Source organism: Empidonax traillii, unplaced genomic scaffold, assembly GCF_003031625.1.
Source record: "Empidonax traillii isolate 1590-97213 ecotype Southwest subspecies unplaced genomic scaffold, ASM303162v1 scaffold336:size770142, whole genome shotgun sequence".
Classification (NCBI taxonomy): Eukaryota; Metazoa; Chordata; class Aves; order Passeriformes; family Tyrannidae; genus Empidonax; species Empidonax traillii.
Window position 1 is genome coordinate 140,717 of NW_020955529.1, and position 27,292 is coordinate 168,008.

General features: G+C 38.9%; 1 protein-coding gene across 1 annotated transcript in view; it reads left to right on the forward strand.

The window, feature by feature from the left end:
• Positions 1-27,292, forward strand: part of CUNH4orf50 (chromosome unknown C4orf50 homolog) — an 85,792-nt gene that overhangs the window by 35,169 nt on the left and 23,331 nt on the right. The window contains exons 15-16 of the mRNA XM_027891980.1: positions 15,679-15,787; positions 16,522-16,646. The gene's annotated coding sequence lies outside the window, so the exon portion shown is untranslated. The remainder of the gene's footprint in view (positions 1-15,678; positions 15,788-16,521; positions 16,647-27,292) is intronic.

Here is a 27,292-nt window from a genome sequence, read left to right on the forward strand (position 1 = left end):
TTTAGAGCATTTGAGATCATTGAAGCCTATGTATTTTTAATCAGCTGGGCATCCTCCCCATTTTCTTTTGCTTTTCTTTTAACTGAGACTGTGAACCAATCTATTAAATCACTTTTACTTATATGTATGACCCATTTCTTCAGTGTGCAGTGGCAGGTTCTGAGAGAACATCTGCCTTGTGTGACTTTCTTCTGGAACTTCAGGAAATGTAGCGTCATGGACTTTCTATAAACTAATTTTACAGAAATCGGAGGGTCATTTTGCTGTATTTCTTCAGTCTTGGGATACTTTTAAAAATTGTGTCCTCTTTTTTTTTAACCAACTGAACTACAGCAGGATACCCAACGTATTACTGTAGGTGGTAGTATCTATAAAATAGTGTTCTTCGATTGTTACTTTTAAGTAACTGCAATTTGAACTGCTTAACTCGAGCAGTTTTACTGGACAAGTCTACAACCACTTTCTTTAGGGGACTGCGTGGTCATCACGGGTGCAGTAACATCTGAGTTTGAGGGATGGATGATTCAGACCTGTGCTGCCAGACCCCTACACGTGCCACAGGGAAAGTGGATGGGGTGCCAGGCCACCTGCACTGGCACAGCCGGGACAACACTTCCTCGAAGCCTGGCTCAGAAGCAGTTGGGGCATGGGGTGCATGAACCTTTGATGGATCCTGGCTAGGGAAAGGAGGAGGGAATAGTGTGTTTGTGCAGGTACATGTGTGCACTAATGCTGGTTCACTCCAGGAAGTTTAACTCAGCATGGTTGTTAATTCCTCAAAATACTTATTTGTATTGTGATCCCACCAGATTTAATTCTTTTGGAAAACCTCCATTATTCATATCTCCCAGTTTTCTTTATTTTTCATCACTTATATTAGAAAAGGGCATTAACACACAGTAATATATGGCACAGTTCCTGTGCTTTTCCTCTGCATTCATTGATTACCCCAGTTGGTTCACATTATGTTACTACTTTGTTTGATGCTGCTTTTTGGAAGCCAAAAATAAAATGACTGGTTTTGATGAAATATTAATGTACACACTCACACTTTATTGTGGAAACCCGCCTTCGATTGCTCAGTTAGGTAGTGGTGCAGTTGCTTACAGCACTAACTGAATTGCTCTTCATCCAACATACCTTTGGAACACATACATGACACGTTAAGGGAAATAGTCTCTGGAAGCGATGTTTATGAGTGCTATCTAAGCAGAGGAGACACCAGTGATATTCCAAAATGGGGGCTTTTTCTTTCATGTATCTTTCTTTTCTTCCTAATTCCAGGTCAAAACTTCTAAAGACAGATATACTTGCTATCCAGCCATCTTCTGCCTTGTCAAATGTAAAGATATTCTGATGTGCAAAACCACCTGTAAATATTGAATGTGGTGACTTTTATGTTGTTAAAATGGTGCTATAAGAATTAGCCCTTGTGAGAGCTTTTTGGAGCTTTATCTTGCTGACAGTAAATATCGGGCCTGGTAGTTCATTCTGAGGTCATAATACATGAAGTGTGCTAATAATAAGGACAATAATAATAATACCCTATGATATTATGATAATAAGCCTTTGTTATCCTGGTGTAGCTATCTACTTTGTGTTATAGTAACTATCCATGAAATTAAGCCTTTGTCAGCCTAGCCCCTTTCTATCAAAGATAAGTGTGATTTATTTTAAAGTGTAACACTTCATTTTAAGCTAATTAGGTTATTTGGCCCCATCCTTCCTCCTGCTGGAATTAATAATTTCCTGAACAAGGGCCGCAGACACACAGAGATGTAGATGGAGGAACAGACAATTGCAAGGATATTACCTGCACTGAAGCACTACAACGCAAAATGGACTCAGGCAATTCATCCAGCAAATGGATTCTGTGCTGGCACTTCATAGCCCTGCTGCACAAGTCACAGATTTTCTGTAGCCCCTTGTGTTTTTAATTTTTTAGGACATCCTACTTCATTTCTTGCTGCTGCAAAGCGTTGTTTAAAGATGTGCAGATACCACAGTTATCATTAGGCCAGCTGTTTCAGCTGCTCTTCATTTCTTTTAAGTAAAAATGTGATAGTTAAGACACTACAGTGGAGGAATGCTAATAAATTAGCAGCAATCAGTTTGGAGCACTGCGTGCAACACTGTTGGAAAACGTGGGCCAGCTAAAGGTTTTCTCTTTTGAACCTACTCCATTTTTCCCACTACTGAACGGGCAAATGAGAAGTGATAGTCATCTTATGCCAAATAATTATGCACTAATTGATCTACAAGAAGATTAGATGATGCATTGCACCATCAAGCAAGGCTCTTCAAATTCTTTAAACATGGTCATTTATAGAAACTTGACCCAAAATGTACAGTGGGGGACCAGATGGTTCCTATATTGGTGTCCTGCTAGGTTGAGGTCCTTTGGGAGTCTGAGTTTGCTGAGTGACTCATTAGAATAATTGATTTTGCCCTTTATTCTGTAAATTATTTGTTTTGTTGGGAGTTTTTGTTTTTGTTTTTTTAATTAAGGGTTATCAGTAGCAATGTTCTTACCGAGTGCATCTGAACAGTTGACTGGTCTTGAATCACCTGTGATCTGCTGTTTGTCGTCCATGGACCTGCATGAGTCAAATGGCATTATCTGTACTTGACTGGATGATGAGGATACTCAGAAGGAAGCTCAGTGACAGCATGCTTCCTACTGACAGATGCTCACTGAGTGTGCTTCTCATTCAGACAGACTCTTCCACTTCCAAAGAAATTGTTTGAAACAGCACAGAAAACTATTTTCTAGGATCAATAGTTAGCAGCAAATGAGTGCTTATTAACATATTCAGACAATGTTTGCCCATCTCTTTTTTTCTAGGCTTGAACTCCCTAATACTGTAATCAAATTATCATCTTTTTTTTTAGCAGGGAAATTATCTCATTTCTTTCTAGTTTTAACAGAAGTATTACTTAACAATAGAATTACGTGGAGGCAGTAACCTGAAATGGTGCCTAGTGCACTTTCTTCCAACGTTGAATAAGCAGTTTTCTGTAATCAAAGAAAACTAATAGTTCTCCTGCAGTTGTGCCTTATCTGTTCTGCTCTTTATTGGTAGGAGAATGTAATGCAGTTTTTAAGTTCATATGCAAAGAAACAGAACACCCACAGTGACAGATCATGCATATTTTAAAAGAGTTCTCTTTAGTCAATGGAATTCTTGTATTAGACTACTCCTTCTACTCCTCTTATTTTTCAGGAAAATAGCATTCATAATATTTTTTAAAAATAGTTAGCTACCCTTTATTTTGCCTACACTCACCTGTGCATTCAGTCTCACTTAACTAGAAAGAATTCATTATGGAAGGCCAAAAGGTGAAGTCACATTTTAGGAATGTCAGACATGCTTTGATCAGAATCAGTGGAAGGAACAAGGTCAGCATCCCTCTTTGAGAACTGATCTGCTGGAGAAGGCCTGGAAGGCACTGGAAAGATGACAAAACTCATTGTCTTTCAAATAAATGATGCCAGTGTCAACTCTAGGTTCTGCTGGATATTAAACATTTACAGAAGGTGAAGAAGGGTTGCTCCTGAAGCCTTCCACTCTCTATCTATTACTTGTCTTTTGCTATGAAAAGCTTTTATGTATATAGGAAATTTGGGGGTCAGATCTTATGCTCAGTCTTTAATCACTCAGTTGCATGCTCTGGGCTGGTATTTGTATGAGTCAGAACAAAAACAAGTTGCCCATGATTAAATCTTCTCTAGTCCCTAATAATCTCTGTTTATATTTTTTGAGTAGTAATTCTGATTTGTAAAGTACTATCTAATACCTTCTTAGCAACAGCCTTTTCATTGAGCCCTTAAGCTGATGGATATTAAAGCCCCTAATTAAAACCTGATAATGTATGAAAGATTTCTATGGTGCAGGCCTTTCTCTTAAGGACCGATTAAACCAAGAAACTCATACATCTGTTTGCACAGCTATATTCTCATCAAGTCAGGCACCTTGCAGTGTTGACTTAGGTCCACCCTTCTCACAGTAGCTTTTTCTTGGAAATGAAGAGAACAAGAAAGGCCAGGACAGAAAATGGAGTATTTCAGAAACATTGGCCTATTACATTTAGCTAGGAACGTAATCTTTCCCCATTCTGTGGCTCTGATGCTATCAGTCAGAATAATGGTGAACCATAGAATAATATGTTCATTTACATATAAATATGTATAAAATACTTCTGTGCATATATAAGCTCTCTCTCTATATATTTGCATGCAGTTTGGCATGAATAAATATAGTATAAAAAAATAGGGATACGTGATTTTTTGCAGGTCTTTCTCTCTTTTTTTCCTTTTTTTTTTTTTTTTTTCCTTTCTCTCTTGGGCTTTGCAAATAGAAGTAGAAATATGAGAAGAGACTGGTTTTTTTAAATTTAAACCTCAAATTAAGAGCAAACTCAGACTATACAGTGAAAATTGTGGTTGTACCTTGACTACACTGCAGGTTAAAATCCAGGTTTGTATCAATCTTCCCTTTCCCAAATACCCTAGATTCCACTGGTGTATTTGCATGCCCCACTTGGCAGTCTAAGCGTAGATGGCAGTGAGACCAGGCCACTGGGAGATCCTTGCTCTATAGCAGTGTAAATCCCTGTTGTTTCCTGCTGCTGAAAGAGGGGAAGAAAAAAAATCAGTGGTTGCATAAAATATTGTTAGTACAGCTTGCCTTTATGTGCATAAACCACTGAACCTTTACTGGGTGGGAGTTAGGCACCACTAGAGAAAGTGTCAAGCTCCCACAGTGGAAGCCAGACTGACTTGCACCCTTGTTAAAGATCTCATGAACTGCAGCCACTGTTATGTTTCATATAATGTAAACTGTCTGCCTTGGAAATCTTAATGCAGTGTGGCAAGCTCTTGAGAGAAAAAGCTATGACTTGTGAAGTAAGCAGCTCTTAAAAAGGAGAGAGGAAAAAGAAAAAAGAAAAAAAAGAGCTAGAGGATCCTGTTACAGATGGTGGGTTAGGTTCAGCAGGGTGCAACAGCAGCTCAGTTTCAGCCTGGTGATCCAGAGCAGCTGTGAGCCTGGCTTCCCAGGCACTGAGACTCTGTTTATGTTCAAGCCATTAGTGAACCAGGTCAAATATCTAAGCATGGAAGAGAGAGGGGTTTTTTGTTTGTTTTGTGTTTTTTTTTTTTTTTTTTTTTTCCTTTTTGGGTTACTGGGAATATTTAATCAATGATTACTCGGAAATTAGGATGTTACCTATTCTGCCTAGTCACTGCATTTTTGATTATGGCGTGAGAACATGGAGCAAAGGAGAATTTAAGTAAAGGATTCCTGGAAGTTCACTGAGGTTGAACTTGTATTATTTGGACAATTTGGAAGCTTTGAATTGCCATGGCTTCTCAGCATATGGCTGGCTGGCAAAGCCTCCTTTGAGTGGGAAGCACCTGGAGCACATTGCTGATTTTTGTAATGCAGCTCCGAGGCTGAAAATCATGAGCGATTCTTTCTCATCCTTACTAAAAGCTGCAGCTAGAATGGAGGATGTGGCTGTCCCTTGCCCCCACCATCTGCTGAGTGCTGCCTCTCTGCTTTCCCATCTGTGGGCTGGGGACTCTGTCTCTCAGCAGTCACATCTCCATTCCCAGCTGGCTGCAGGCAGTCCCTTCTGGTAAATGGGCTTTAAAATCTGGGGGTAAGGCTGCCTAGCTGGAGGGTACTGAGAGTTTGTCACTGTTTGCATAGAGAGCTTTGCTTCCAGACAAAAGGCTGTTCTTGTCACTCAAAGGAGCTGATTTGTAGAACAAACTGCACTCCAAAATGTACCTTCTCTGTTGATAGCGAGGGACTGGACTCTGCTCATCCCTACCACCCTTACAATTTTATGTGCCTTTTCTGTGCTGGATGTATGAGGTGGCTTCTGAATTAACAGTTAATTAGAGACCTTTTGTGGGTAGTGGACCTTTTGCAAATGACTTTGTGAACGAGCAGACAGGCTGTCTGAGGCTCATAAACTTGGCAGAAAGAACTAACAAATGTACTTCATACATTTTCTATATGATCTGGACACCACATCATTTTGCCAGGCAGAGGTATACTGTCTGTATCTTATAGCTAGTGAGTATAAATCTAGAGAAGCTAAGGTCCAGCTAAAGAGTTTTCATTAAGAGCACGCAGCATTATCAACACTAAATTAATCCATGGTTTCATGGAGGACAATTCCTAGATCTGAACTGGGAGGTAGGGGTCTTGATCATTTATTTTTTTATGATAGCTGCAGAGGCTTTCATCCCCTAATTTACCTCACATGGCTCATATGCCTCCATTGCCTCCTATCCACAAACAGAAATTGCTGTCTCCTCAAACCTGTCAGTGTGGCTGCTCAAGTGGTAAACTCCAGAAACCATTTCTGTCAAAATGAACCTACTAAAGAGTAAATGACCACAGAAGGAGCTCTGCACTAATTCAGGGGAATTAGTGGTGGGTGGCAGGTGGCTGGCCCTGAGTGAGTGTTGGAGAGGGTGTGGAGGCAATGATCTCTTCAGGCTTTTGAAACCTAAGAAATGAAGCTGCAACTGATATGGGCAATCTTGGTGTGTTACATGGACTGAATTGTGTTCAGAACAGAAAGCACCTTGTGTGATGATGCTCAGGAGAGCCAGAAAAATATCACTGCTCATTAACAAATAATGTGGATGTCATCATGGGAGTTTACTATAGATTGCCTAGCCAGGACAATGATGCCAATAATTTATTCTTTGAATAAACTGTGAATGAACTGCCCTTGTCCTTATGGGGAATGTCAACTTGCCAGAAATTAACTGGGAGCATCACACAGCTGGCACTTACAGGTCCTAAAACATCTGGATGACTACTTCATGGTACAGGTACTAAGAAAGACAACTAGGAAAGATGCCCTCCTTGATTTCTCTCTTGTTAACAAACAGGGTCTCATGAATTAAGTAGAGGTTGGTGGCTGTCTTGCCCACAGCAACCGTGAAGTAATCGAGTTTAAAATCTCTGTTGACAGAAGGAAAAGTGCCAGTAAAACTTCAACACTGGACAGGAGGAGATCAGACTCTGGGCTGCTCAGGGCTCTAGTGAGTAAGGTCCCCTGGGAAAATGCTTTTGAAGGTGCTTGGGTCTGTCAGTTCTGGTCACCTTTTAAGCACCACCTCCTAAGGGCATAGGGGCAGGCAATTCCAAAATGTCAGAAGTTAAGCTGATGAGGAAGAAGACCAGCATGGCTGAAGAGGGATCTTCCTTTGGAGATATGGAAAAACAGGAAGGTGTATACCCAGTGAGAAAGCAAGATCAGGTGATGTCCTCTGTGCAGTTTTGGGCACGACAACATAAGATATCAAACTGTTAGCATTGAAAGGAGGGCTACAAAGATGGTGAGGGGCCTTGAAGGGAAGCCATATGAGGAGTGGCTGAGATTACTTGGTCTGTTTAGCCTGGAGGAGATGGAGTGGACGCCTCATTGCAGTTACAACTTCCTCATGAGGGAAAGAGGAGGGGCAGGCACTGATCTCTTGAAGATCTCTTGATGACCAATGGCAGGACGCAAGGGAATGGCCTGAAGTTGTGTCAGGGGAGGTTTAGGTTGGATATTAGAAAGAGGTTTTTCACCCAGAGGGTGGTTGGGCACTGGAACAGGATCCCCAAGGAAGTGGTCACAGCACCAAACCTGAGAGAGTTCAAGAAGCATTTGGAAAATGCTCTAAGGTACATGATATGATTCTTGGAGCTGTCCTGTGCAGGGCCAGGAGTTGGACTTTTATCATGCTGTGATTCTGTTATATCTGACATCTGCATCTTTCCCAGAACAGCATATTCCTGCTGTCCCCCTTGTAGATGACTCTGTGAGACTGTGATTTGCACTGACTTTTGCATGTGAACATACTATTGACTCAACATTTCCTGGTTCTTCTCTGGTGACATGACATGACAGGATTCACCTCATCATAATGTAGGTCTAAAACAGGCAAATTGCCTTTTCAACTCACTAACTATAGGGATGAGTGGAGTGGAACTACCTCAGATGTCAAGTCTACACTACAGGAAAAAGGGAAGATGATTCCCACCCAAGGAACTTTAGTCGTAAAGTGGGTCATGTGGGACTTGGTTGTGGCGACCTGGTAGTGCCTAGCAGGAAAAAACTTGAAATTTTCCTCCTGTGTCCTAGGTGACTGCTCTGAACACTGGACTAATCTTCCTAAAAGAGAAAATTGACGTTAACACTTGGGAACCTCTCTTTTGTGTTGTTCTAACTATTTTTTGAATCTTCTTCCTGACGACTTTTCTCTTTTACTTAAAGATTGGATTAACTGTATAGTTTTGTCTTAATTTATAGTCACAAACTCTGGATTCCCTGTATGATGTTTAGGTACCAGTTTATGAATATATTAAATAAGAAATTAAATGTGCATGTAGATCTAAAGCCTTACTGACCTGACAGGTTCTCCCAAGGCCCCAGGAGATCAGAGGCACCATTCATCGAGTGAGGCACTGAGCATATGCCAGGTGCAGTTCTAATACTCTTATGCTTTTGCATAAAAATAAGCCAGATTCACTGTTCTTTATTTGTGAACTGTGCATTCGTCTTTACTTGTGCATGGTTCCTCTTGAAACATGTAAAAAAGAGGGCAATGCAGAAGAGAGGATAACAGCTTAAAATTAGTGTATTGAAACACATGGATTCAGCCTGAGCTGTGGAGAATTCTCTTCAGTGGGTTGGGAGCTGCAGCACTGCCATTCTCCTGGGAAATCATCTAAGCACATGTGTTTCCTTTAGAAGGCTTCTGACCTCTTTTGTGTTCTTATTCTTCATTTCTGTGTCCTAAGTAAGGTGATATTAAAACAATTCCTTGTTGGTATGCTTCCCTGGGAGCTTTACGAAGTGTAAAGGAGGGAAGTGGTTTCTGCTGCTCCTAAATTAAAAGCAATTGCTCAGACACCAAACCTCTAGAAGATGAAATGTCTGCTGAGAATGAGTGCTGCTCTTTGCACTGGCAAACTGGATGCTGGGGAAAGAATAATGTGATTGTCGAGACCCATCTTTCAGTTCAATAAACTATTTTGAGAAGAAGGCTGTGCCTCGATTTAATAGTAGTCCTTGGGAAAAAAAAATTCTAAACTCTAGCATGAAAAAAAACCACTTTATTTCTGTTTTAAAATGGACATGCTCTCTTCTGCAGTCCAAGGGTACATTGTAAATTTGGCTTTTTGTGGATGTATAGGATATGAATAAGACAATTGCCTTGGCAGTATTGTTAGGAGTAATAACTTCTGTTGTGGATAAATCTTACCCTTTTGGAATGTAAAAACATTATTATTTTATTTTCTAGCCTAGCTTTTCCCTCAGAAGAGGTTGTCTTTTCTGTAAGGCTTATTTGAAACGTCATGATATACAGCCTATTATGAATTACTACTTTGGAGCTCTCAGCTGAACAGAGGTTGTAGCAATATATTGTTTTGCATGTCTCAACTGCATACTCTGGAAGCTTAATATCAGAGGCTCCTTTCTGCCCCACAGTGACTGTTTTGGGACTAATTGCCAAGTCACAGTGTTGCACAAAATATCTGAATCAGCTTGTCAAAGTCCTCGTTGATTATCAGTGGAAGGGAATGCATTTCCATCTATGTGTTCTATATAGGGACCCCATTGCACGAGGGTTTCCCCTCCCTTCTGTCCCTCAGCAGAGTTTACACTGCTCCCACAGCCAGTGCACCCAGGGTGTTTTCCCTTGGCAGCAAAATCATGACATCCTCAACCATCACAGGGCTGACACCCGTCCATTGACACTCAAAGAAAATAAAACATCAATCACACAGACTTCAGGCCCTTGGAGCTGCACTGCTGCCTTCAGCTCATGGAACCATGGGATCCTTAGTATTTTTGGGTTGCTGCAGCTTAACCCAGTGTTATCTGTTAGTGGCCACACCATTAAAAAAATCAACTTCTAATTTACTACCTAATTTATAGGCCCATTTGATAGACCTCTGACACAACTGAACTTGCATTCAATGATTAATGTGAAATAAAAGGTAGTGTTACATGGCCCAGTTAGATTAGATGCTCATGATCTAATCCTGTCAGTCAGCCACAGCTGTTAACCACTTTATGTCCTCATAAAAGACTGTACCTGTGATGCTGTAGGTTTTTAGGCTAAAAGAAGATCATATTATAATAAGATTATTAGCTAGAGCTTATATAAGAGAATAGGATAATTATCCATATGCTTAATCAGAAATTTATAGGAGGATATGCTTAAAAAAATATATTTTTTACCGCATAAAATGTTATGGTGATTTTTCAAAGTCACAAGAAGGCTTTAGGAATTCATATTTCACTGCCTTTCTTTTAGGTGATAATTAACTTCTCTTATGTCTTTGAAAATGTCCCCTATATTACTGAATTTGATTATACATATCATATATAACCACTTAGGGCCAAAGATGAAGAATTCTACGTGATTTTTAAAATTTTGGTTTTATTTCTGCAAATTTTCAATTGAAGTATTTACCCATTGGACAGTATAGATAAAAGGAGATGAAGAACCTCAGGGGGATTTCCCTGGGACTTGGTAACATTCACCTTTGTAAAACCTGGCAAGTGACAGGACTGTGGAAGAAGCATTTCACCTCCCTGGGCATCAGGAAGCGGCTGCAGATCTGACTGCTGCGCTTCAAGGACAGTCACGTGTGGGCTTAATGGGAATTAACAGATTCCAGAGATCTTAAATTAATGTTCCCATTAGGAAGGATGCTTTTCTTCTCACCCTTTTTGTGTGTCGAGATCGATATCTCATCAGGGAAGCCTTCAATAAAGAATATTTTGAATGAGCATAGGATAAATAATGTTCTCTTTACTGCATTTGGGCTATAGAAAAAAAAATTCCTGGTATAATGAGTAATAAGTAGAACAAAGATCATTTGGGAATAAAATGTATCTGTTTGATCCATTTGATAATTTCCATCTGGATAGCATTTGCTTCCCTCAGTAAAGGGAACGGGAGCTGCCTATTTCTAGGCAATCTGTTGAGTTTCTTTCATAGAAAAGGGCAGTTTAGCTTTTCCTTCCATATGGGCATACATTATTACATTTACAAACATGTTGTTCATCTTTTTTTTTTTTCAAACCCTATAAGAAGTCTTAATTCCTAGGTGGGTTGGGATGTGGGTTGGGTATCCTCTTTTCTTATTTTTTCCATAAATCATTACAAGAGAAGAAAGATCCTCACTTTTCTGTATAGATAGGTACTACTTAATTTTACTAAACCAAAAGAAACATCGCTTTTCAGAGCAGAAAGCAAGTTAGCTGTAATAAGACCAAGATAATCACTGTTCTTCTGGGCCTGAGGAACTCCTTCATGCTGAAGGAATACAGGTCTGGAAGCATGGCTCTCTGCTATCGTGGAATCCAAGTCATGCAATCTCTGTCATAAATTGAGTTCTACCTCAGAATTCCCCCTCTAGAACAGTGGAGTATTGTAAACATTAAAAAAAAATCATTATGCCACAGAGAAACTGTTTTCTTAGTCCAGTGAGGTGACACTGGTTAATGCTGTGGGTGTGCCCAGGGACTACTGGATCTTGTGCGTTTGTAGCATTTTTAATAAGTTTTTGAGAAAACAGCAGGAAAACATCAGCATCTCTTTGCTCTGACACCGTGGGTGGGCAGGGAGGTCTACACCCTGCTCCCCTCCTGAGCACAGTTGTTCCAGCAGGAATTCCTCTTGCCCAAAATATCAGGAGCTACCCAGGTGCAACAAGCACATAGGCTTCAGTGCTTTGTCCTGGAATACTTCTATTTGGAAACTGATTCTGTTCTCTTCATGTTTTGCTTTTGGGGTTTTTTTTAAGGGCTTGTGTCTAAAACCTTTGTAAAAGTACAAAAACTTCTTTCTAACATCCCTGCACATAAAACTAGGAAGCAGCAGATGTAGTTTAAGAGGACAACCCTATTTTCTTTATGAAAAAGCAAGCTTGGAATTTCTTTTCTTTTGGCAAATCCATGTGCTGTAGTCCTGCACAAGTGGAACATTGTGTGACTGCCTGGAGCCAAGGAAAGGGGCAAAAATTAGGAAATTAATATGACTCAGTGCCTGGAATTTTAGAGCCATGCTTCATCTTCTTACTAATAGGCCCTAGACACTGCTTATCCTCTCTCTCTTGGTTTGCTTTGGTAGGTGTGTCCAGACAGCTCAGCTGGAAATTCATCCACGGAAGAGTTCCAAAAGCCTTTTGTTGCTGCTACTGATAATCATTTGCACTACCAGCAGAAGTTGCCACCCCCTAATCAGATCCAGAAGAGCATGGATGGTTTCCAAATGCACTAATTCATCACCAGAGCTGATTTTAACAGCAATTGCTCCTTAGCATTTTGCACCTGGAATTGTTATTTATTTTCATATTTATCAAACAGGTGTAAATTGAAACCTCTACATTGCAAGTATTTATAAGCTAAAGAAGTCTGTGAAGGATATTACACTCCAATTTCAACAGAGGCTTACCCTGATTCTGTTAAAGTTCAGTCAGGGTCTGGTCCTCAGAGGTTTTTCAGTGCCTTGGCAATCACATATATCATCAGTGAGTTATGACTTTTGGATTTCAATGCTTTCTTGTTTTTTCCATTGCCCTGTCTGCTATTTGGTAGTGCTCAGACTGGACACAAGTAATCTAAGAGACAGCAAGCTCTGACTCTCTTACATGGTGGGTTTGAAGTGAGTCCAGGCCATAACTCTCATGTTTGGGATGTGCAATCCAAAAGACAAGCACAGTTCCTAACTTCCAGAAAATAGTGGGCTTTTTTCCTTGTTCTGACCTTTAACAATCTGCACCAGTGAACAGAGCCATGGCACAGACAGCTGGTAGGAAGTCACTTGCCTCTTTTGCAGCCTGCATCTGTTGTTCCTCCTACATGGGAAGAGGGGTCCCACCAGATCTCACATGCCAGTGTCTCAAACACAAGGTTTCCCTGGTACGTTGAAACAGATCTCTTTGCTGAGAAGCTCTGAGATTTCTTGTCGTTAGAAACAAAAGATTTAGCTGGAAAAAAAGGATTCCACATTGGCTTGGCTGTCTTTCTTTTTCAGGAGCACTCCCAACCATCATGGTGATAGGAGGTGATGAAAAAGAGAGTTGATCGGGTTCCTGGTGGCAGGGGATCTCATTATCCACAAAGTCCACAAGCCACAGGGAAATTATGAAGGATTTAAGGCTAGCAGGCTGAGTTGGCTAAAGGTGTTTCTTTCATACTCACTTTAAAGGAGGTGAGGAGGGAGAGGAAAAACATTTAATAGAAGAAATGATGGAAGCAAGGATCTGTCCAGAAGCAAAAACAGAGGCTGGTGGAAAAAGTGATCAAGTTGTGTTGAGACAGAAGAACTAAAAGGAAAACAGGCAAACGTGTGCCAAGGAGGACAATAATTTGAACTTGAATGCTGGTTTCTCAATTCTGATGATTATGTTTTATAGAACATATATATACTAAATTCTTTAGCCCACGTTTAATTCTTCAGTCAAGCATAGTTAAAGTCAGAAATGTTATGATTTGAGGTGAAGATATGAGCAGCTTCCTTCCATGATGAAAGGCTTTTTATACTAATAATTGATCTATGTCAGAAACAAAGATCAATTAACTACTTTACTTAATTGTCTTTATCTAAATTGGTGTTTGCATGGAGCATTTTCAGCAAGGTACCTGAAATAATATTCAGGATGAACTCTAATTCTGGATTGCCTTATGTGTATGTTGCTCATATAGTAATTATAAAAGAGAAAATGCAGTTTTTATTGGATTTCTTATAGATGCATTTTAAGAGACAAGTGTCATATGGTGCATTGGGCTATTCTTCAGAATGGGGAAAAAAAGGAGGAAGTGTCCTCCTGTTCCCCAGAGTTTCAAGAATTTGTGGCTGAAACAGTTAATGCAAACATTTTTCACATGAAATTCAGTCTCGCCGTGCTGGAGGTCTTTGTCCCTCCACAGCACACAGCAAGAATTGTAAATCTTCTGCTGGGTTGAGTCAGATGGGAAAGCTTCTGTGCCCAGCTGCATGGATCCCAGGTGCTGAAGGACTTATCAGGGAAGGGAGAGGGAATGGGTCAAAATAAAGAAACAGATGTTGTCTAGGCAGGAATTTCCATTCATTTTGTTTAGTCACCTGGCTGTTAAGGAAACCCCACGACAATATGTTTTCAGCTGACAGCCTTTTCCTAAGATCAGCTGTGACAAATACAACACTTTGTTTCCCATGGAGAGAGGTGATGCTTGTTACTACCGAGTCACTTAAGTTGCAGCAGAGGATTTTCTTTTTTTCTTCTTCTGAAAGTATCTTTAGATGAGCCAGAAGTAGTATCTGGTTAGCTAACACAAATTAAACAAACAGCTGAAGTTTTCTTCCTTTGCCAGAGCCCTTACAACTCTCTTTGTGCTAAGATTTTACCCAGACAGATCATGTTTTTTTCAATCCTGATGACTTGTGACAGTTGGACCTGGCTAATATCTGTGCCCTTAATGAGTTATTAAAACAGGCAGCAGCATTAGGAATTTATTTTATGACTTTTTCAGACCTTTTAATTATGAAACAGCAGTGGCTACTGCTGCTAAAAAGGGCTTTGCTGCTGCTGAGTCATGGCAGGACAGGGCTTGTGCAAGTTGTGCCTGTGTGGTGGCCCCACACATGCTGACACCGTGGCCTGGACATCCTTTGAGCAATTAAATTACAGCATTCAAATTGCTGAGTGTCACGTAAGGCACAATTTCCTAAAAATTGACTTTATTCTTACTTGCAGGGCTACCTCCTCATGTATTTTGCAAGCATATACTAGAAGACAACTTGTGAAGTCAAATAGCCAAATTGTTGTGTTGTTTCTAATGCTTAGAGAATGGAAACTTGTTTGTGGATAGGATAGAAATATACCTTTTGACAGAAAAGGGAGATCCATAAGAAGATGAGCCAGCAGCTAGAGGCAGACACTTTGGGGAAGAGAAGAGGGCAAACTGATCCTCTCCAGGGCTTTCATCACTTGCTGCTCAAAGACTTTTCATGTATCACGGTTGGTTTCTATTCATTCAGTGAACCTTCATGGACTTTCCTTCTATTAAGTTGTTAAGTCTCTTTCAAACCCACATAAACTTTTTCTCTTTGCAGTATATCATGGAAAGGAGTCACACCACTTAATTACACATTAGGAACCACTTTTTAATGAGCCTGTTACCAGTCAGTGGACCCTGGCCCTTGTCATTCCTGGTTTCCCTATTAGGTGTACTCTTACCCAAGAATCAGTCCACATAGAAAGTAAAGTTTGCACTAGAGCCTGCCTGGCAAACAGCATCTTTGTTTACTCTTAGCTGTTGGACTCAAATTTCCAAAGCCATTTCATGTCATATATAAACATTTTGGAAAGTTCTAAAACCTCTCTCCTCCAAAATTGCAGACTTTGTTGTAAATGGTCATTTACTACTTTTCTCCTTTTTAATTAAGAGAAAGTACTCACATGGCCACTTCCACAGCACAGACAAGGCTTTTGGAGGCGTAACTAATATTAATGTCTCTGTTCCTTGTGATAGGTAGTGGGATGGTGAACTAAGTTAGGAAATAAATACCTACCTTCTTTTTTTTTTTTTTTTTACCTGTTCTAGATAAGTACTTCCATTTGATATACTTGACATTTCTCATGTTTTGGCTCCTCTGTACAGCACCCTGGAAATCCTCAGTTTCACAAATTATTGTCTGAGGTTACTACAGGCCAGGGTAAAGGAAATTGGAAAAAAAGAGAGTCTCCGCTTGTCAACCCTTTAAAACTGTGTATGCACAATTAACATCTCCAGGCTTCCTCTTCCCATTTCAATTGCTCCTTGGTCTGATAAGACTTTTAAAGCCAAAGTATTTATGTCTTTAGGTCACATTTCTACCCCAAATGCCCACTCATTCCACTGTTGAATATTAAGACAGTCTGCTTTTTCTGGTTGAAGTGTTGAGTTTCTCGAATTCCTACCTTGTGAATTTAGCAGCTATTTATTTCAGCTATTTTCTTTTTCATTCCATCCTATTCTATTACACCTGCTTATTTTCATTCACTGTTTTGTCTATTAAATGACAGATTATTTTATTAAAGTAATTTTACTTCCACATGTGACGCAATATTTTAATTAAAGTTTTATTAGAGTGCCTAGCTAATGCTGAAGATCACTCATTACATGAATAATGTTTTGATAATCTCCAAAATATAGAATTAATAGGGAAAATTACAGTGTTGATAAGGAAGAGCTGATACTGGAAAGCTGTGTCCCTGTTGAACCAAAACATTTAAAGCATGTGCTGAAACTGCATTGTAACTTGAATGCTGTATTGGCCAGGGGGGTAACAATTAACCTAATAGCACAAAGTCAGATGAAATGTTGTGCTGAACTGGGGACACTCAAATTGACTTTTTTCACTAAAAAGATGAAGCCTCCAGGGCCTGATTTTATGCTGTGTCAGTGATTAACAAAGCAAAGGAAAATAGTATTCTTGTCATATGATTTTTGTTTTCTCTCCAGGGATGAATTTGCCAGTTGGATCAGTCTACATTATTTAACACTGGGAAGAGGCAGCCTGATGTTTGGTTCAGAGAGATGATGATGAATTAAGATGCTGCAATATGACTTTCAATGCTGAATACAAGGTAGGTTCAATGAAAAGAAACTTTTAATGTTTTATCTCAAAAGAAATTAAGTTCTTTTCAATTTTTATGCTTTTATTTTTTTTATAGTTTCATTTAGATAGAGAAAACCACATATGCTAATTTTAAGAAGTGTTAAATTTCAAATATGGCTCATTGATCTTGAAACACTCAGTAAAATCAATAGAACCATTTCTGGTGACAAACCCACATCTGCCATTTTTTCCACAATGGTCACTGACATATAGTCTATTTTGTTGCCTTACCAAAAGAAAAAAAAAATTAACCAGTAAACTAAATAGAAATTTATGTCACCAGAATAGTTTTAAAATCAGCTTTTTAAAATTGGGCTTAATATAGTTTTTATATTTTTAGCTGAAATAGCATGTTTATTTATATTTCCTATTCCCCCTAAAAGGCTAGATTTCTTGCTGTCATTGATTCTAATCAATTAGTTGGATTTGGCCAACGACTCAAGTTGTGCACTGTTGCTGAGTCATCCAATATGTATCAACTGTTTACCTGCCTCTATGATCTGTGTAATATTTGCTTTGATCATATTTGAGATCCACACTGTCTTAAGTCTAGTTCCCTTCACCATGCCTGTAAAATACAGCAGCTTTATCTTTTACTGAGTTACAGAGAGATTTAAGTCCAAGGTCATGCATAGTCTGCAGCAAACCAAAGTATCAAAGTCTGGTCTAAATCCAAAGGCAGTGCACTAAGAACCAGATTCTCTTATGTCAAGAAGGAAGAGTTCACAAATTTTTACCCAATACAAATAAATGTGTTAAAACCTGACATGTAATTTTAATGGGAGATTGATTTATTTGCATTAAGTAGTCTGGAGAAAAGAAGAATCGGGGGAGACTTTATCACTCTCTGCAACTCCCTGACAGGAGGTTGTAGAAAGGTGGAAGTCGGTCTCTCCTCCAGGTAACAAAGTGTCAGGACAAGAAGAAATGGCCTCAAAGTTGCGCCAGGGGAGGCTTAGATTGAATTTTAGGAAAAATTTCTTCACTGAAGGGATTGTCAAACGCTAGGACAGCCTGTCCAGAAAAGTGGTGGAATATGAAGGTATTTAAAGATGTGTAGATGTGGCACTCAGAAATATGGTTTACTGGTGGACTTGGCAGTGCTATGTCAATGGTTGAACTTTATGATCTTAAAGGTCATTTCCAACCTAAACAATTCTATGATTCTAAATAGTTTTAATGCTTGTGAAAGGTGCCAGACTGATTACCTGAGAGATGCAGGGATCCTCTGTTCTTTAACAGACAAAATAATGTACATTGATATAGCTATTGAAAGCTTGTGTAGGTTTGAAAGATATACTTCTCTACAAAAATGAGAGTTCATAGCCTGTACTTTGATCCTTTGGTTGCCTGAATGCTTGTATTACTATTAATAGAGGAAACATGCTATTGGATTCTTTATGAGAGTCTAGTCCATCTTCCCCTATCACAAATCAGTTTCCTCACTTTCACAGTAAGTCCAACGCTTCCTCTGTCTGTGCCATTAGGCCCCTCACCCATTTCACTCGCTCCAAAGACTTACAGTGCTGTTAATCATTTCTTAAAACTCCTGACAACTGGCTGGGCAGGCGATAGTTCTTGCTGCAACTCACTTGGTTCTAGGTATGTGCTCATTTTAACCAGCACGTGTGCTGATTCAGGTTCACTTGCCTCTTTTTTTTTAAATGAAAACCAAAATAACTTGCCAATTAACTACTGAAAGTGCATTTTGTTGTCAATATATAGATTTAGGACACTATCTCCTTTATGCTACTTTGGTATAGATGCAGTATTAAGAGTACACAGGCTGCTCTGCTTCTATTACCTGTAGTTTGAAATTTACTCTTTGCAATTCTTCAATGTCTTCCTATGCATAATTTATTTTAAATATATGTCTTTGCTGCCCTTCCTAGTTCTCTAAACATAGTCCCCATAGCATCACTTCTAGTCATCCCGTCATTTGGATTTATGCATGTGTTATCTGAAATTAATTATGAACTTTCTGAGAAATGTTGTTTCCATCTTTTTATCAAGGCCTTGGTCCTGTCTTGTTAAAGACAATAGTAGTACCATTTCCTTTACTAAGAACAATTTCTATAATACAACAACTTCTGTAACTTGTGGTTTAAGACGTCTGTATAGACATGGACATTTAGGAACAGCTCTTTAGGCTGTTTAAATTGTGTTTCATCATACTAAGATAGAAGTTGTAGAATTATTATTGTTTACAATTGCCATACGTTTGTGTCTGGTTCTTAGGTCAGCGTTTACACGTGGTACTCAGGAGAATTTTTTGCAAGCAGGAACTGCAGTTTCATGGCTGTTGCCCTTGCTCAGCATCAATGAAGTGCTGATTCTTTGAGCAGTCCTCTTGAAATCCATTGCTTCCTGAGGATTAAGTTACACTTTGCCATTAAAAGCTGAAATTGAGTCCACATAATCCAAATTAACTGAATGGACTGAAGATGTAGACACTGACTTAAAAGAGAATTTGGGTATCTGCACAGCCCCAATCAGAGGGGAGCTGGCATGAATACGTGCCACTTCATTTACACAATGAACACTGGGACAAGTCAGAGGAATTCCTATGGCTTTCTGTAGCATAGGCACAGGCAGACCAAGCTAGTAGCTTCCTCTGAAAGCCTGGAAATGTATCTTTTGTTTGAAAATAGCCTGAGAGTTGCCGAAATGCTGAAGATGTTTAATTATTTAAAGATGCTTAAGCAAGTCAGTTATCTAAATATGCATGTGGGGAGGAGGGGAAGAAGAGTAATGACTGCAGGATTTTACCTAATATACTTAGCCTGAGCTTTCAATTTTTACATATATATTGCTGTCTCTTGTTGCCTTTCTGCAGTAATTTGTGATTGTGAACCAATGGATTACTGCAGAAAGGCAACAAGAGACAGCAATATATATGTAAAAATTGAAACCATATATTGGAAAGCTTTAATAGGACAATTTCTAGTCATCCATTTGAATACCATTTGAATATAGGCTGTGCCTGAGAGTCTTTTATGTTGCTTGTCTCCAATTCTGACAGAAGATTTACTTTCCCTTGAGTCCATCTAATCAAATCATGATAAAGTAGATGCTATGAAACATACTTTACTCTTTAATAACCACATTAGACATCATGACCACCAAAGGCAATTACCTATCCTGTATTAAATAATATAAACATGTGCTTTTCACATCTATGTATTACCTATTTTAGTTTTCTGCCATGGTTATACCCAGATGAGGAATTGTTTAAGTTTGCCATGAGTTCAGCAAGTGCTAACGTAACCCAAGTCTTTGTTGAAAGACATTATTTATGCTATCAATATTTAATGTGGACCAACCATTGACCTGCATAATTTGATAGAGATGGGTGAGCTGCTCCCTGAACACCTCTAATGCTCTCATGCTTTCTTCACTTTTTACAAGTGATGTAAGCAAATAAACACCAAGCTCTGTGTTCTGGAAAAAAAGTGTGAAATAAGCTAATAGTACTTGGTATTGCACATATATTTCCTGTCCTTTTTCCTGAAATTCTTTTTGGGGCTCAGCAGTTTCTCTCAGCTCATTGGATGTCCAGGGGCTCTGCTGGCACACCAAGGTTGGTTACCAGCACACAATATGTGATGTGCTTTCTCAGACACACATTAAATTCCGCTGGGATTTGTGGTTCTTCCCCCAGTGAGCCCCTAACAGACATCAAGTTATTTGTGATAAGCACTGGGATGAGACTAGGTCAGTTTGCTCTTGGTAGCGTTACTCCTGCTTAGCCTTCTCCATGCTTTGTTGGCTCTAAATGCTGAGGCAGCTTCTGAGTCTGTTAGGGCAGCTCTTTAAGAGCATCATTTGCAGTTATTACTCTAAGTACACCGAGATTAGGTTTATTTCTGTGAACTAGAGTTAACTCTGAATATTATTCAAAACAAATTCCATGAAGTCATCATTCATGCTGCTTTGCCTATATGTCCTTTTTCACAGGTATGTTAATCATCTTGCATTATATGATTTGGTCTGATTTGACCCAGTTTTTCTCATGTCAATGCCCTACATCTGTCCTTGGAAATTCAGTAGCATAATTTCCACTGTGGATACTTGTTCCTTTCTCTGTTGACTATATGTGCGGATGACAGGAGTATGAAAAAAAAATATGGAAATGCCGTAAATCATATAGCCATGTGATGAATTATTTTATCTTGTCCCTTTGCTGCCTCCTCCATTTGGTCTCTGCTCCAGGGGTCTCTCCACAACACTGAGCTAGGAGCTGCCATTAAAAATTACAATAGGCAAGATCATTTCTTTTCTATGCCATGTGAAATTCTCATGGATACTAATTGCTGCTTTGCAGGTCCTCTGAAGGGGGTAGGATTCTCTCAAGGGCTGTTATATACAAGCATTTTTATGTCAAGGATAATTGTTGAAGTCCAGAATATTATAGTATTCTCTCCCACAGGAAATAGAGAACTTTTTTTCAATTTGATTAACACTTTCAGTTCCCTGAAAGATTGAGATCAGAGACCTGAAAATATAATAATTTTTAGCATGGAAGAACTGATTTAATTTATAAACAATTTAGTGATTTTTAGTGAGCTCTTTATAGCAGGAGCCCAGATGCCAAAACCTAGTGCAGTAAAGCTATGAAGTACTTTGCCAAAAATATGTTTTAGAAATTTCTGAAGGAGGTACTCAAGTCTTTATATGGTAAGGATTTAAGAAGACCTGTTTTACTGACAAGTGGTCTGACACTCCTGTGTAACCTAAGTGTTATAGATAAAAAGAAAACTCGATGGTATTTCTCCTCTTTATCTCACTTCATATACCCCATATTACAGAATCACATAGAATCACAGAATATGCTGAGTTGGAAGGGACCCACAAGGATCACTGAGTCCAGCTCCTGACTCTGCACTGGTCCATCCCCAAGAGTCACACCATGTGCCCAAGAGTATCATCCAAATGCTTCTTGAACTCTCTCAGGTTTGGTGCTGTGACCACTTCCCTGGGGAGCCTGTTCCAGTGCCTAACATCCCTCTTTCTAGTATCCAACCTAAACCTCCCCTGACACAGAGAAGAGATCAGTGCCTGCCCCTCCTCTTCCCCTTACAAGGAAGTTGTAACTGCAATGAGGTCTCCCCTCAGTCTCCTTTTCTCCAGGCTGAACAGACCAAGTGCCCTCAGCCGCTTCTACACAGCTTCCCCTCAAGGCCCCTCACCATCTCTGTTGCTCTCCTTTGGACACTCTCTCATGGCTTAATAATATCTTTCTTATATTGTGGTGTCCAAAACTGCCATAATATTAAAAGTGAGGCCACCCCAGTGCAGAGCAGAGCGGGACAATCCCCTCCCTTGCCCCGCTGGTGATGCTTTGCCTGATGCCCCCCGGGACACGGTTGGCCCTCCTGGCTGCCAGGGCACTGCTGACTCACATTCAGTTTGCCATCAACCAAGACCTCCAGGTCCCTTTCCTGGCACTGCCTTCCAGCATCTCATTCCCGAGTCTGTATGTATATCCAGGGTTGCCCCATCCCAGAGGCAGAATCCAACACTTTCCCTTGTCAAACATCCTATGGTTGGTGATTGCCCAGTCCTCTAATTTGTCAAGATCTCTCTGCAGGGCCCCACTGCCTTTGAGGGAATCAAAAGTGTTCTATTGTCTGCAAACTTGCTTAGTATCCCTTCCAGTCCTGCATCTAAGTCATTTATGAAAATGTTGAAGAATACAGGGCCTTAGATGGAAAGAAATTACAAATACATACTACATAGCATACAAAGTACTGCAATCTTTGCCGCTGCAATAAAATAAAACGCCTTTCAGGTCAAAGAATCCAGTACTCATTTACTAGCTTGGTGTAGTATTCCATCAGAAAATGTAACATAGTGAGTAGTATTGCTAAAAAAAGGCTGTAGGAAACTCACTTATTTTGCCTTTAACATTTCATCTCTTTCCAGACTGTCCTATAAAACTCAATCTCTCTGTGTCAATTTCAAATCAGTGTTCAGACTGATGGTGTTTCTGGCTTGCTTTCTGAGGAGTGTCCAGTGCAGTTATAGGAGGGAAGCCACATGATTTGAAGCTCAATCTCACTCTAAAAAGCACTGGCCTGTTGCCACCTCTTGTAAGGTAGCAGTTGTGTTCTTCTTGGAAAAGTTAATGCCAGTGTTTATCCCCAGAATATCTCTGTCAGAATCCATGCTATTGTCTTTTTTTTAGCAAAAGCATGTTTAATTTAAATACAGATGCATTCTAATAAGGAGACACTTTTATGCCAAAGAACCTGTAAAGGGTTAGTAGTATATTAAGGTTATTCAGCAGAAATGCACAAAGTACTTTAGTGCTACTTTCCTTTTTTTTTTTTTTTTTTTTTTTTTTTTTTTTTTTTTTTTTTTTTTTTTTTTTTTTTTTTTTTTTTTTTTTTTTTTTTTTTTTTTTTTTTTTAACTCAAGCATCTGTTAGTGATTCCTGACCAGATATCATGTGTCTGAGTGAACACAGTTTCAGTGCCTCATTAAAGGCAAGTTCCAAGCAACAGCAGATGGAGTTAGAGTTGGGGTTCTTAATGAAAGTGAGAGCCAACAGAGTTTGGTTTCAGTTTTAAGAATCAAACCTCCTGCCGTGGTTAACACTGATATATCTGTATTTCATACAGATTGATAAGGAGATTACCATAATGGGAAGATAAAGAGTGACCTCAGATCACCTGATTAGGACCTTATTTTATTCACTGTAACATGAAAAAGTTGTTAGTAAGGGCAAAATGGAAGAGTACTCAGATATGACAAAGTTTGCTTTGCAGATTCAATAAAACTGATATGTAAAGACTTACGGGTTAGAAATACATAGAGTTCAAAGTTTGGAGGATCTTCTGAAGCTTGGTTAAGAAAGTTATGATTTCTCTTTCTCAAGAAAGAGGTGAGAAAAATGCAGGTCTGTGGATGAGGGTCACTGGTAAAGAGATTTTAGTCAGGTCTTTCTATGCTGATTCATATGTCTTTAAAAGTCAGGTTCCTGTAGTGCATGAAGGAAAAGAGTGAGAAGACCAGATTTCCTTACCAAGGATGCTTGATCTGCAAGGTGTGACATCTGAGTTTGACTTAGGATTTGTCTTGGAGCTCCGTTATAGAGCACTGGCTCTGCAGAGATTTCCCCCTAAGCTGGGCAGTTCTGTGTTAGACACACCCTACAATACAAATGGAAATAATAAATGCCTGCTGTTACATGTGCATCCATGCACAGGCTGACATCAGTAAGCAATGATAGTTGTTTAAATGTTTTCACTGGTTCAGTTTTTGAAATGCTTTGTAGTGCTGTTGACAAGCCAACAAGCCAGGCCTTCAGCAGGGAGCTGTGGCGGGTCCCTTCATCTTAAAATAATATATATGATATTGTAACATAGGTACTTGGGTCTAAAGGTGAATTTGTTACCTAGATTAGAATGACAAATGTTCAGACATGAATGTGCTTGGTAATGTTCCCTTTTTGCTGTTGCTCTGTCTCCAGAGAGGAGATCCTCTGATTTATTACTTCAGGACATGCTTCCCACATGAAGTGTCCCTGCCCAGTATGTATCATGGGAAGGGCACAGGCTGTGCTGTATAGTGCCACAAAAATACAATCAGTCAGCTTGCTGGGTTACAAACACAACACAGATTTACTCATTTGAAACAGAATCTTGTTTAATTTTTGATTTTTTGTTTATACTTCTGAAATCAAAAGGGGAAAACCATTGATTTCACACAGTTTCAGGTGGCATTAGTCTTGATGACAAATATGAAAAAATAAAAGGAAATCATCTTTATTTAGACTAATAAGAGAGGGATATCTTCCTTGTTTATGCTGTGTGCTAGTCAAGGCAAAATAGTTTTACTCATCTAAATGACAAAGCAGGGATTCTTGTGTGTTTATTGCCATACAGCAGATTCTGCATGTTTGTTTATTTTTAAATAACACTTGTAAAGCTTAAGTTGAAATTTTTCACACAAAATCTGATTATATTCAATTATATTCAACAGATGCAGATTTAATACTTTTAAAAAATCTTTAATATAGCTTAAGGCCGTTTTTTAACATAGATATCATTTGAACTACGTCAGATAAAATGGAAAACTGTCTTGGCAAATACCATACAAGACTCTAGAGAATAGAATAGACAGCTAATGATGAAGGAAACTTATAAGAAGTGTTTGACTCACATTGTAACAGGGATAAATTGATACAATATTAAGAAGGGTTGTGGAGGGATTTTCCAGAGGTGAAGAACTAGGGTTCTGTATGCTGTGTTCCCAGGTGGACACTCAAAGTCATGATTTTGATCCTCTTTTCCCCTTTTGTTTAGAGCTCATCTGAGGGAAGTTGCAGACTGAGCAATAAGAGAAGAACGTGAATAATGAAGTAACATTTCTCTTGGGCTGCATGGGATGGTCTGTCAGCTTTCTTGAGCTTTACATTCAGCAAGAGATGGAAAAAAACTATCTAAGCTTAAGCTAATACATAGATATTTACATAAACTGTACAATGTAGGTTTTGCTTTTAACCATAGTAGGTGGGATATTTTTAGATGGAAGTGTAACTTTCTTTGGTGATTTTTTCTGCTTAAGTTGTATATTAATTTATGTAGCACCATTCATGCAGGGCACAATATGCTAGTGATTCCCTTCTTCCCAGATTGGGCCTCACTGATTTCCTGAAGGTGTAACATGAGGAGTAATGTCTGCAGTGCTAAATTTACAAATTTACAGAGGCAGATGTCTAATTGGTGTAAATCCCTAAATTGCACTCAGATTGAATGTGTTACCCTGAGTTTTTAGTTTGCACTTTTGAAATTAATCTCCTGTTCATTCTCTCTTTGCTGCACTATAGATAAAATAGTTCAGTAGGCAAAATGAATTTGTTCCAAGAGAATCTAAACTGAAAAATGCTTTCCAGATGGTGATGGCTTTCAGTCCATCAGATCAGACTTTTACATTTTAAATGTGTTTTAGATGTTTTTGTAAATCACTAAAGATAACTTCAAACACCTCAGGAGGCAAGACTCTACGACAACAAACATGTACTGAGTGCTCTCTACCAAAATATTTTAAAATTGTCTAAAATATATACATTTCTCCTAAATATGTTTCACAAGAATAGTATATGACTTTAAAAACAAGTATTTGCTAAAAAAACAAAACCAAAAAAATTTTGTAATCAGACACTTTTCAGACAGTTGCAAACATATGGTCTTTGTTCTCATGATTGTACAATCTTGAAAAAGCTGTTGTAACTTGGAACCAAAAAGTTATTTGCTGCTAATGGTATATTAAATACTTTCTTGCCTACTTTTAGCAACAATAAAATAACTCCTGTTAAAGTCAACATTATACAATTATCCTGTTAAAGTCAACAAAATACAATTCAGTAAGGCAGGATCAAAGCTCAAATGAATACACAATTTCCTTCTTCCTTGTGATGCTCTTCATAAAACATTCAAGTTTTGTCCTTTGTACATAAGTGGTGGCTCCTGAGAGAGAGCTTTGTTTCAGCATCAGGAGCACTCTACACTGTCTCTGGTAGCAAAACCAATTTAATCTGGAGGTGACAAACAGGAGAGATTAATGGCTTCGATTTGAACACACACAGACAAGTACCAAATGGATTCTTTAACAAAGGCAGAACATGATTGCCTGGGATTTAAGAAAGAAAATACTGACTTCATTCGTGATTTTAAAATATGCATTTCTATATAGCTTCAAGTATTTTTAGTATCACCATAGAGATGGGAATACACTACACTGCAATGTCCTATCAGAAAAAATTCTTAAGTGTATGTTTAAGTATAAAATGAAATATCATGAACTTCGATATCGAAAGACACTTCACTAAAGTTAGAGATAAACTGAAGGGTTAGGCAGGCATTTAAACATTGGAGTATTTGTTACATCATTGTTTTTACAAGGAGACAATCAGGACACAGAGAGGCCAAGTGACTTCCCCAATGTTTCCCAAGAAGTCTGGAAGGAGAAAGGAGCTGAACTCAATTTTCTTGTGCTTTAGATCCCAGGTTAGACTCAAGAGTGACCTACAAAGCCACCCTTAAAATGCAGATGGTGTCAGTATTGCTATTCGTTAATGCAAATCCTGGTAGAATAGAAAAAAGTCCAGTCTTTGCACTATTAGGGCCTTTTACTAGACATCTTTTTAGACAGATATTTTAGATAAGATATTTTAATCTAGGTTTAGCAACAAAAGTGAAAGACACTTACAACACAAAAATAAATTACAGAAGTTTTAGGCATCCCTTTGATACATCTATATTTTTCCTTGTCTTTGCCTTGTTTTCAGAGATTATTTGACCCTTTTCGGAAGGATGGGAGAGAGAGGCTAGGATTTGAAGAAAGGTTGCAGAAATTATATTGATAGATTTTAATTGCTATCCAGCGTGCTGTTCTTTTCTGAAGTCAGTTAAAATAAAAGGCTTAGAACACAGGAAGGTGCAAAGAGGTGAGAAGAACTGATGTATGACCATATTAGCTGGAGAGGTGTAATGTTAATTTTCAAAGGCACAAGGGAGTGCAATGATGATGGGCAAAAACAAGTTTTCTCACCTTTCTGTTATGCTGGGATCTTAGGAAAATTTTCCCTTGATGGTTGATATGAGTGTT